General features: G+C 50.3%; 1 protein-coding gene across 2 annotated transcripts in view; it reads left to right on the top strand.

The window, feature by feature from the left end:
- Positions 1-6,393: 6,393 nt before the first annotated feature.
- Positions 6,394-11,536, top strand: part of Elmo2 (engulfment and cell motility 2) — a 39,351-nt gene continuing 34,208 nt past the window's right edge. For both annotated transcript variants that reach the window (XM_021194793.1, XM_021194792.1), the window contains exon 1: positions 6,394-6,449. The gene's annotated coding sequence lies outside the window, so the exon portion shown is untranslated. The remainder of the gene's footprint in view (positions 6,450-11,536) is intronic.

The following is an 11,536-nucleotide window of genomic DNA, read 5'->3' as shown; positions in this document are numbered from 1 at the left end:
TGGGAAGAGAAGAGGTTGGTTTTTAGTTTATGGTTTCTTCCCTCCACCCTGTTAAAACAAGAAGTCACAACTAAGAGGATGAGGACTCACAAACTGAGATGAGAAGATGCCCTGGGGCCTCTGCGTGCTGCCTCAGGCCACATGGTACAGCGGCATTGCCCAGCTGTGAGGATGTTGTAGTTTGCTCTGGCCCATGCAGCGCTGGGCCCGGGTCTAAGGAGGGCTGAGATGCTTCTTGGCAGTAACTGGGGAGGGGAGAGGGCATCAGAGTTGAAGACAGGGAATAAATGAGGGAGCTGCTGGGCAAGATGGGGAGTGAGGACGTGGGGTGGGGTTGGGGAATGATGAACTGTACAAAAGTAGGTCAAAGGGATTAGGGAACTGGGAGGGGGCGTGTCCCTGTGTTCCACTTTCAGATGTCATTATAGGGGAACTAAAAAACTAGGGGCAGTTCTCTCAGTAAACACTGAACAGTTTGAAGCTTGGGGCTAAGGAAATGGTTCATCGGGTAAAGTGAGGAGCTGGGGTGGGATTCCCGGAACCCACATAAAAACTCAGTGTTACCACATCTGTACTCCAGCACGGACATGGCGGGGGTAGAGTGGAGAAGACAGGTGGATCCTGGGAGCTCATTGGCCGGCCATTGTGGCCAAAACAGTGAGACTCCGTTCAGTGAGAGATGCTATCTCAGAAAAGGTGGAGCCCCCCCCCCCCCCCCGCGCAAGACGGCTCTGCAGGGAAAGGACTTGCTGAACAAGCCTGACAGTTTGACTTTGATACCTGGAAGACATGGTAGAAAGAAAGAAGCAACTCCTGAATGCTACCCTCTGACCTCACATGCACACACACCACGGTAGTATCCTCCCTACACACCACTAGTAGTTAAAAAAGGCAGAAAGCAAGACAGGCAGACACCAGGTATCAGTTCTGCCCCCACACACACTCACACACAGAGGTTCACTTAAGTATGTACATGGGTATGCACACACAAATTGGAAGCGTATGATGAACTGAGGTCCTTTTATGACCCCAGTACTGTACCAAGTGCTTCATACCCCCAGTACATGTACCAAGTGTGTCCTAACGAACATCCATTGAAGCTGGCACTATTATTGTCCCATTGCATGGCGTCTCAGAAAGATCTAGAATCTCACCTGAGGGTATACGCTGAGGTCCGGCCTGGCATCACAGGGCAAACTGAGGAAGACAGGAGAGATGCCAGCCATTGTGGGAGCAAAGATTGCTTACTTTTGGTAATTTTTCTCTTTCTTTAACTCTTTACTATTTTGTGCCCCAAAGTCACTGGCTTCTGGCAATTAACTCCTGCTGATAGCAGCAAGGGATTAAGAAGTTTAGTTATTTGAGCTCTTATCTCTCTGACTCAAGGGCCTCTTGCTGGTTAGGAGAGAGGCTCAGCTCGGAATTCATTAACTCTCTGAGAGTCAGAGAAAAAAGATAAAGAAGAAAGTCAAGCATACACACAGACACACAGACACACATACTAACACACACAAACACACTTTGGCTAGGCCTGACCACCTGTTTCATCAATTCTCACACATGTTCATGCATACTATATGCCTATACATATATCTACATACATGTGCATGCACATACATATGGACAGAGACACATACATATATAAAGATGGTGGATGGGGCAGAGCCTCAAATTCCATATTTTATTTCTTCTCTCTGGAAATTTATACCTTATAGACAAAAGTTCTTTTTAAAAAAAATTATTTACTTTGTGTATATGTATATATATATATAAAGACACTATAGCTTTCTTCAGACATGCTAGAAGAGGGCACTGGAGCCCATGATAGGTGGTTGTGAACCACCATATGGTTGCTGGGACTTGAACTCGGGACCTCTGGAAGAGCATTCAGTGCTCTTGACCACTGAGTCATCTCTCCAACCTGACAAAAGTTCTTTATAAAATTACCTCATGGATAAAATGTTACTCAAAAGGGGAGTTACAGAAGGATGTTGATAGTAAGTTCCAAGCAATGCTTCATTCTATAAGCTCATTATAAGTTCAAAGCAACAGTTTCACATACACCTGTGGCTTCATCCTTGGACCTGAAAAGCATGAGTGCTTTTCCTTGATCACAAATCTGTCCCACACCTGCTTCCCTTCTTAGTGCAATTTATGAAGACTCATTGTATTTCTTATTATGCAACCTCTACTATCTATTCTATGAGGAAGGGGCATATTCTATTCTTGATTCTGACTTTCTCACATCTTTCTGGCAAAACAACTAAAACCATCTCTTTAAACTTCCTAAAATTATTTGAATCCAGTTGGGAATTCTATAAAGTCATTCATTCATGAAAGCTTATCTTCTTGTTGATCTGGAGCAAATTTGCCCAAGAGAGTGGGCTTATGCCCAAGAATAATTAGGCTATATGATAATAGCAGGAAAGACACACAGACACACAGACACATAGACACACTCACACATACTAACACATGAGCAGCGAGAAACAATCCTGGGATGAGGTCTCTGGGGCTGGGTCTTTTCAGAGTGCACCTGTTGCAGCCGTGGGAAACAGCAGGCTATCCCCCAGGAAACTCACTTGCTGGCTGGAGCCTTTCTTAGATGGTTTCTGACAGGTTTACATCAGCAGAGAGGTCTGTACTACAGCAGTGTGTTGGGTTCATGCTCTTGTGACTCTCAGCTGAGTTACTCCACTGATTCACCCACAGCTGCAGGCAGGGGACCTGACCTCAGCTGTCCTGTGGTTGAGCTGGGGGAGCATGGGGGAGCAGGCTGGAAAACTTTTGTGCAGAGTGGAGTTGCCTATTAGGGGCAGCTTATCTAAAAGAAGGAAGCACAAGCTCGGGTGTCAGGACTCTGACTCTGATCATAGAACGTTCTTCACGAGGAGGGGGAAAAAGGGACAGAACCAAGTCTTTTGGCAACTTGAGCTCTCAATGTATCTCTGGTCTCTGCTGTTTCCTGTCACCCTGTGAGTTAGACACTAAGCCTTCCAGGAAGCTCCTGTACCGCTAAAGACAGCCTTCGCCACCAACTGAGCCACACCTCCAGCTCTGTCCGGGACTCTTTAGACAATGTTTTTGCTACATTAATGGACTGATTGATTTTCTGTCAGGCTATGAGTGTGGGGGTCAGAGGACAATTTGCAGGAATCAGTTCTCTTTTTACAGCATGTGGGTCCACAGAATCGAACTCAGTTCATTAGGCGCAGAAGCAAGTACCTTTAGCCTTTGAGTCATCTTGCTAGGATCATCATTGTGAATTTTTTTTTTTTTTTTTTTTTTGTAAGACTCACATAACCTGGAAAGAAAACCTCATTAAATCTCATACACCTAAGAACCCACAGGCAGAGACCAAAAGAAAAAGAATTGCAAGTCTCATAGCGAATGTTCCTGGGAACAGGGGTACTGAGTATGGTTAGAACCAGGCAGAGGAGGATGAGGAGCTGGAGATACAAATGTTAAAGAGGCTCTCTCCCAAGGCAATGGAAGTGCAGGTTCAGCTCTTTAAAGTCTCAGACAGAGCTGGTGGGGGGGCAGGGGGGAGTGTCAGGAAGCGTTCCAGGTCATCCTCTGCTACATAGTGACTCTGAGACCAAATAGAACCTCAAAAGTCACTGACAAGGAACAAGACAACTGTCTCTAAGTGAGTGTTCTGTGGCAGTGGAGCGCCTTCTCTACCTTCCATGGGGACAATGGCATTCTCTACATGGTGGCTCTGTCACTACCCGGGCACATCATAGCTATTGCAGGGTCAAGGCTGAGTGCCGCCCACAAGGAGGAAGAATAGGGAGGCTATGCCAGCTGACTTCACACCTCAGCCTGAGGTATCATGCCTTCGCGTCCACTGCTGAGAAAGAGGTACCCAGCTGGCTTTTGGTCTCTGTCACACATGAAGCTGGGAAGTGAGTCACGGGGTAAGGGTGGGGCAGCCATGTTACTACAGAAGCAGGGAGAAGGGTCAGTGTCAGACAGCTAGCAAATCCCACGAAGTCACTGCCCACAAAAGTCTAATTTCCAGCAGGCTCTGTTCTAAACGATCTTAAAGGTTGCTGAGTAAGTATCCTGGGGGCTCAGGGAAAGAGAGGTGCTGAGGTAACTGAGGAGCCAGAGGGAGCAAGGGGATGTTGTCTGAGAGGAGCTGCAGAACATCCCATGCTGCTAAGAAAAGGCCAGAGGACAGGGCCTGACCTCCTCGGGTCGGGGAAGACACGGGCTAATCCCAGGGCAGGAGGCTCACTGAAGCCCATCATGAAGGGTGGTAGATTGCTCAGCCAGTTATGCGGGATTGTGTCCTGATCGCGCATGGCTTTGTAGTGTATAGAGTGGGAAGCTGGTTGAAGAGGGGAGGACTATAGGAAAGCCATCATTGGTGGTGAGGTGAGACTTTCTGGTGGTGTGGCTCTTGGTGTCCCCCCCCCCCACTTCTGTAAAGGATCCCTCACCCACTGTGCCGGTTAGCTTTTGTCAACCTGACACAAGCTAGGGTCATCTGGGAAGGGGACACCTCAGTTGAGAACATGCCTCCATTAGATTAGGGTTTTTAAGCAAGTCTGTGGAGCCTTTTCTTGATTGGTGATGGATGTGGGAGGGCCCAGCCCACGGTGGACAGCACCACTCCTGGGTTGTATAAGAAAAGTGGATGGAGCAAGCTACCTGGAGTAAGCCAGTAAGGAGCGCTTCTTCTTGGCCTCTGCTTCTTGGGTGTTGACTTGACTTCCTGCCCTGATTTCCCTCAGCTGTAGACTGTGGAGGTGCAGGCCAAACAAACCCTTTCCTCCCCCGAGTTGCCTTTGTCTGTGATGTTTTAGCACAGCAATGGAAAAGCAAACCAAGACCTCTGTGGTCTGAAGGTGACATCAAGGACCTCATTGGTTCCCCAAGTTGGACTGACTGAACGGAATACTCTTTGGTTGGTCATTGGTGCCAAATTGGGGAGGGGAAATGGGGACACATCTGTTTAAACGTTCCTGCAACACCCTGTTTCAAAACAGGCGCACAAACAAAGAAATAAACAACCCACCACAAAGACGATGCTCACGAGACTGTGGAGGACAATAAGGGAAAATAATGTGAATCTGATAGGGTCGCATGAGGCTCCCACAGGGCAGCAGAGTCTGGGGTCCAGAATAGTGCTACAGATGAGGGTGGCTACTCTGTGTTTCAGAGTAGAGCTATGTTGGAACACGGCCATATGCATTTATCCGGGGTGGCTTTCACTAAAACAAAGACAGAGAGCGGCTGGAAGCACGCAGTACGGGAACCTATTGGAAGTGTGACTGGCCCGCCCCTGCAAAGGCCTTATTAGCACTGTGATTGTGGGAGGGGAACTTTGCTTCCTGGACACCATCCTGTTCACCAGCTGATAAGAATCCGTTTCAATTCGAAGACATTTGCAGGAGTCAGTGTAACCGTGCCTGTAAAACAGCTTCAAAGACAGTAAATGGTAGCCATTATTTCCAACTCTCTGCTGAGCAGCCGATTCTCTACAGAATGGATAACAAAATGTCTGTCTTCTGGCATTGTCCTAAGGATCTGCTAAGAGAAACGATTAAAAACACAAAATTAGGAATTAGACAGGGAGATCGCGTCTTGCTGTATAGTCACCGGTTGTATAGTTAGTTGGTCCCATAAGACCCCTAGTCTTTTCTTCTGCAACTGGGGATCGCATACTAGCCCTCCCTACCAGGCTGCTGTGAGCTTTAAGGGAGATGGCAGGAGTGAGTCCTTGGCGCTGTGCCCGGCCTTGTTAGATCCGCAGGTGCGATGACGAACGCCACCTCCCACGGATCCCTACCAACAGCACAGCTGAGCTGTACCCCTCTGCCTCTGCTCAGCGCCCACGGTCAGCCCTGGGTGCCGGTATAATTAGCTCCATCTCCGTAGTGAGCAGCCGCGGCTGCTCATAGCCTCTGACACGACTGTCACCTCCCACTCAGTTCCCTAAATCAGCTATTCCCATCCTTGAGTCGGATCAGGTGAGCATCACCAGAGGACAGCTTGCTCCTTACAACAATGGGTCGCAAGGACCCAGAGCGCGCCCCCTCCCCGCCCCTCCAACCTCCTTCACCCGGAGGCTGTGTACAGAAATAAAAGAGAAAAAAAAAAGTTTGGGTGGGGAGCAGCCTCTAGTGTCTGCTGGGAAATCACGTTCCTTCAGACCCAATAGCCTGCAGAAGAATGATAGTCTGTCTCTTTAAGAGGCCTCCGCGGAGGGGAGGGGCCGGCCGGCGTCGCTCCAGCCCGCGCCCTCAGTTAGGCCCGCCTTCCCTTTAGTGACAGACAAACAACCCAATGAAAGCGAGAATTTTCATCTTGACAGCAAAGCGGAGCAATAGAAGCCCGGGCCGCCCTTCGCGGGGCGGGGCTTCATGAGGGCGGGGCAGACGGGGCCAGTGGAGCGGCGGCGGGACGCGGGCGCGGAGCTGGGCCTCGGCGGGCGCCGGGTGAGTGAGGGACGCTCGGGGCTCGAGGCAGAGAGACAGAGTGTTGAGGGTTGGGAGCCAGGGACCGAGGTTGGGGTTGAGGCGGAGGGCAGCATCTGCCCGACCTCCAAGCCCGGGCACGGTGCCGATCCGGTAATCCCCCTGCCGTCGGTACCGGCCCTCTTCTTTCCTTCTCCACTGCCTAGCTTCGGTTCAGGCCTCTCTCATTCGCTTCTTCCCGCAGCACTGCAATGCCCGGGGTGCTCCGGCGCTGGTCTCCACTCTCCCCTCTTCCCCGCGCCCTGCAGATCTGGTCCTTCGCCGCCCTCCCTAGGCATAGGCTGCTCCCCGGCCTGGTTCTAGTCCTTCTCCATCCCTCGCTCTGGCCACCCTCAGAGTCCGCCCCTCGGTCTAGTCTAGTAAACTTTTTTTTTTTTTTTCCATTCTCCCAGTCTTCCTTCCGAAGGCTTCCGGGGTCCCGAGTTCTGACCCTGGTGCGGCACTCTGAACATTCTGGTGTTCCTACACATCAGAAGCTTTGCAACAGTTTGAAAGTGTTGATTGACGTCTGCCTGTCCCAGTAGGCAGGAATGCCCACGAGGAAGAAGGCCTTACCTGATGTTGCTGCGTGCACCCACAGCGTCTCAGCAGGCCAGGCACTATAAGTGTTTACTACATGAATGAACGAAGGGGCTGGGGTTTGCTAGAGGAAGGGGATGCAGCCGCAGCCCCTGACATCCCATCTGTAGTGGGTGGAAGCCACCTTTTGGAATGCTTTCTGTGTGCCGGGCACTAGGCCAACCTGGGCTCTCCAAAAGAGAAATAATGCAAGTCACATTTGTTAATTAAACTTTTCTAACAGTCACATCTCAGGAATGTAAAAATATGCAAGTGGAATAATTTATTCATGCTTTAGTTAATACATTTCAGAATATAATTAATAATTCACATAACCAGTGTAAAATCGTGTTAATGGAGTTGTTGACTGTGTGTGTGTGTGCTAACTTCTTGAGCTCTGGTGTGCTTCGCTCTTGGGACAGCACTTCTTGCTTCTCAGAAGACGCACGCACGGCAACCATTTGTCAAGTGGTCGATCAGTAACCACACCGCTAGGGCAGCTGCCTTGGCTGTGAAGTGCTCAGTAGTGTGCAAATGTGAGGGTGTTTAATTCGAGTTGTGGTCTTTTTGAGGAGACTATCGTTATTAGCATTTACAGATTAAAAATAGCAAAGATCCTAAAAGAGTTTACCTGCCTAGACAGGGCTGATTCAAGAAGGGGTTTCTCCATGTAGCTCTGGCTGTCCTGGAACTCTCTCTGTAGACCAGGCTGGCTTCTGATTAAGGGCATGTTCCACCATACCCAGCTTGTCTGTTGTGCTTGAATCTTGTTATTCTTTTTATGTTTTATGCTGCTTCTAAGAGGTGCCAAGAAAGTTTGAGGTACAGGGTACAAAGTCTAGACTTCTTAAAAACAATGATACCGGACTGTAGCATATTCCATATGCTCTGTGCCTAGGTCATATCTTCCTAGGTGGCTCACGAGCAAACATAGGTAAGAAAACCCTGCCCTGGGTTTGGAGGTATGCACCGGTAACCGGAGCACTGTAAAGGCTAGCTGGGGCAGAAGGATCCCCTGAATACAGGAGTTCAAAACCAGCCTGGGCAGTGGAGTGAGACTCCAGCTCAAAAAGAAAAACCCACCAGGCAAGTCCTCTGCTCACCAAGTCACCAGTGATCCCTTAGCTCACCTATGTAATGCAGCTTGGTCCCAGGGTTGGAGCGGAAAACCTGTGACCTGTAAGAGCTCAGAGATGCTGGGGGTACTGGGACTGGAGTTGCCTCAGTCGCTCCACGAGGGAGATTTCCCCACGAGGTCAGTACTATTCTAGGTCCCTTGAGGTGACTGGATAGTGACTGTGACAGCCTTCATCTTCAGGATGCCCCAGGGTGGTTTCGGAAAGAGGACGAGAGTATGTGCAGGAAAGCACATGGCGGGAGAGGTGTGTCAGAAGTTGCCAAGTGGCGTCTTGGCCCAGTTGCATGAAGTATCTCTCTCCTGCCCCCCCTGAAACCAAGTGTGAACTTCTATGTTGGGTAGTGCTTCTTAGCTTGCTGGGTCCCTGTGTGCGAGCTGCATGGTTTATTTACCTGCCTGGCTGCTTAAAGCTCTTGAATTCCTCACTCCTCTGGGAGTGCTCACTGAATTGGAGCGGCTAGGACCTATTGTGCTGGGCTGCTATGGAGCCAGAACAGGGTCTCCTGGGCAGAGCAACAACAGCATGGTGTGGCAGGGAGGGCTCCTCAGTGATGGCCTATGTGGTTCCAGTGTTTGTTCACATGGTTAGAATCCTTCTTACTTTGTGCTAGGTATTATATGAAGGGCCTGGCAGGCATTATCCCATTTCATGATCACAGGGCTTTTACAGGGAGCTGTTGGTTCTAATCCTTGGCTTGACTATAACACAGGTTGTCAGAACTGGGATCCAAATGCAGGTCTCCAGGATGCAAACCCCTAACCACTCTGCGTGACCCCTAACTACTGCTGTGTGACGAGGTCATGGCTGATAAACAACCCATTCCCTGCCTCCACAGCTGGTCCAGAGACTTGTGCTTGCAGCAGAGCTGTGTGGCGGGAGAGCACTGATCCAGAAGTGGAGGCTGGGCCCTTTTTTGCTGTCCCTAACTGGTGTCCCAGCCTGGCCTTGCCAATTCCTCTGGACCTCAGTTCCCTTCTTTATGAAATGAGAGGAAAGGCTTGGCCTCATTCTTAGAGAACAATGCTGTGTTGTTATGGCCTCTATTGAAGGAGTTGGGCCCTAGCCTGGAGTTTGAGGGACCGCCCAGGTCACTCTTAGCCTACTCTGCCCTGCCCTCTCCAGGCTCCTCCTCCTTGTGTGACCATCCTGATCTCTTGGTGAGGAAGATTTAAAATGTTAATTTGCTTTTATTTTGTGTGTGTGGATGTTTTCCTTGCCTGCAGGTATGTACGCGTACCTACCATATATTCGTGACTGTTGTTAGCTGCCATGTGGGTGTTGGGAATTGAACCAAAGGCCGGTGTAAGAGTGGCCACCGCTCTCAACCACTGAGGCATCCGGCCCAAGAAACAGCTTCTTATAATTCATTCTGTCTTTCCCTGTTCCCTCTGAAGTCTGACCCTTTGTGACTCAATTGCATAATTGTAGTCAGGGATGTGCAAGTTCTGGGCTAAGGATAGAATAGTCACTAATGGTTCATGACTTTAATCACAGTTAGGCCTGAGGGTGTTTTGGATGGAATTCTGTAGACATAGCTCTGTGATGGGCATTGTGCTGCAAACTAGGGGCCCGTAGGTTGGGACTAGGTATACCATTCAGAGCTCTGTGCTCAGGCCATTTCCCCTCCTGGACCAGGGTCTACATCTTAGCCTCCAGGAAAATCATTTGGGGAGGCTTCAGCAACACAGCTAGCTATGGGGGTATACACAGCCACCATGGAGAGCCATTGATCTAGAGCAGTGGTTCTCAACCTCGCTAATGCTGTGACCCTTTAATACAGTTCCTCACGTTGCCATGACCCCTAACCATATGAGTATTTTCATATTCATAACTAATTTTGCTACTTTATGAATCATAAGTGTTTGATATGCAGGGTGGTCTTAGGTGACCTCTGTGAAAGGGTCATTCAAGACCCTCAAAGGGGTCATGACCCACAGGTTGAGAACTAGATCTAGAGCCTTCTTCATGACCCCATGGCGCATATGAGCCGCCTTGGGTAGCATGTGAAGGCAGGTCCTGATCCAGAGGATGTGGGTTGGAGGGCCACGTCCCATTAGTACTGATTCCTAAGGGGTACCCTGTGTGCCCAGTTACCAGGCAAGAGGCTTCAGGGACAAGGTTGTAAAAGCTGGAGGCTCACGCTCATCAAAAGGTGCTCATCAAGGCCTGGCAGCACATGTGCTGGCGTCACCAGTACCTGATGACTGAGGACGAGGAAGCCAGAGGGAGGGCTTGTCTGAGCACGTACAAGTTGGCCGTTTGGATAGGGCGTTGGAGCTGGTGGACAGCGAAGGTGCAGAGTCAGCATGGTTTTCAAGGGGGCAGGTGAGCGGTGTGTGGCATCTGCAGGGGTAAGTGTAGACGCTATGAGGCTGACCCAGGGTTAGATACCCTGATGAGACCATTAGCCTACTGTCCTCTAAGGACTTGAATTCCACAAGGTAGCTGCAGGGAGGATAGATTCCTTACCACATACTTTGTCTCTGCAGTGGCTCTCAGCCATACTTGGGTGAGGCCTGTGTTCTAAAGCCAAAGCAGAAGAGACCTGTCAGCTCCTGTGTCTCTTGTCCTCACCTTCTGTCCTGTGGCGTTTCCTCTCCTGCACCTCTTCTACACCTCAAGGCCTCTCGCTAGCTCAGGGAGGGTGAACTGAGGGAAACTGAGTCATTCTTCAGATGAAAAGATCACAGGGGGAAGCCTCCACTGAGATTGTGATCTTGATTAAAAAGAGGGTGTGCCCTCCACTCACCTCCGCTGTGAGGCAGCACTCTGTCACAGGAAGCATAAACCACTTGCCAGGCCTCCCCCTCTGTGTGGCAAGCAGAGAGGAGAAGGTATACAGGGATCCTACAAGCTGGGGGCAGGCGGAGCTGGGAACCTTGTGGCCTCCTCTTTCCCCTGTACCTCCTGGGAAGGATTGTCTTTCCCCTCCTAAGTTGGGCTCCAGTTCTGCTGGCAAGTTCAGCCTGAAGCTTCCCTGCGGGCGGGGGGTAGGGTGGGGGTGGGGGGGTGGACAGAGCTCCACAGAACCTTTCCTGATGATGCACCCCTTCCAGAAGGTACTTGGAGACCGTTCCACTGGACAGCATCCACTGCCACTGTCCTGCTTCTCCAGCTATTCAGTTGGAGGACAGCATTAATACTGTCCTTGCCTGGCTCTTGGATCTGTGTGGTCTCCTTCTGTTTGCCTCATTGCCTTTGTATTTGTGGTGCCTTCAAGGTGGCTGGCTGCTGGGGACTGGGGTCTTGCTCAGTCCCAAAGGCTTGCCTAGCATCCCTGAGGTCGTGAATAAAGAAAGTGGGGGCGGGGCGTGTGGTGGGGTGGTGGTGGTGGTGGTGGTGGAGGAGGAG

The sequence above is a fragment of the Mus pahari genome, chromosome 3 (genome assembly GCF_900095145.1).
Source record: "Mus pahari chromosome 3, PAHARI_EIJ_v1.1, whole genome shotgun sequence".
NCBI classification, from domain to species: Eukaryota; Metazoa; Chordata; class Mammalia; order Rodentia; family Muridae; genus Mus; species Mus pahari.
Note: the sequence above shows the minus strand (reverse complement) of the source record. Positions and strands in the feature narration are given on the sequence as shown.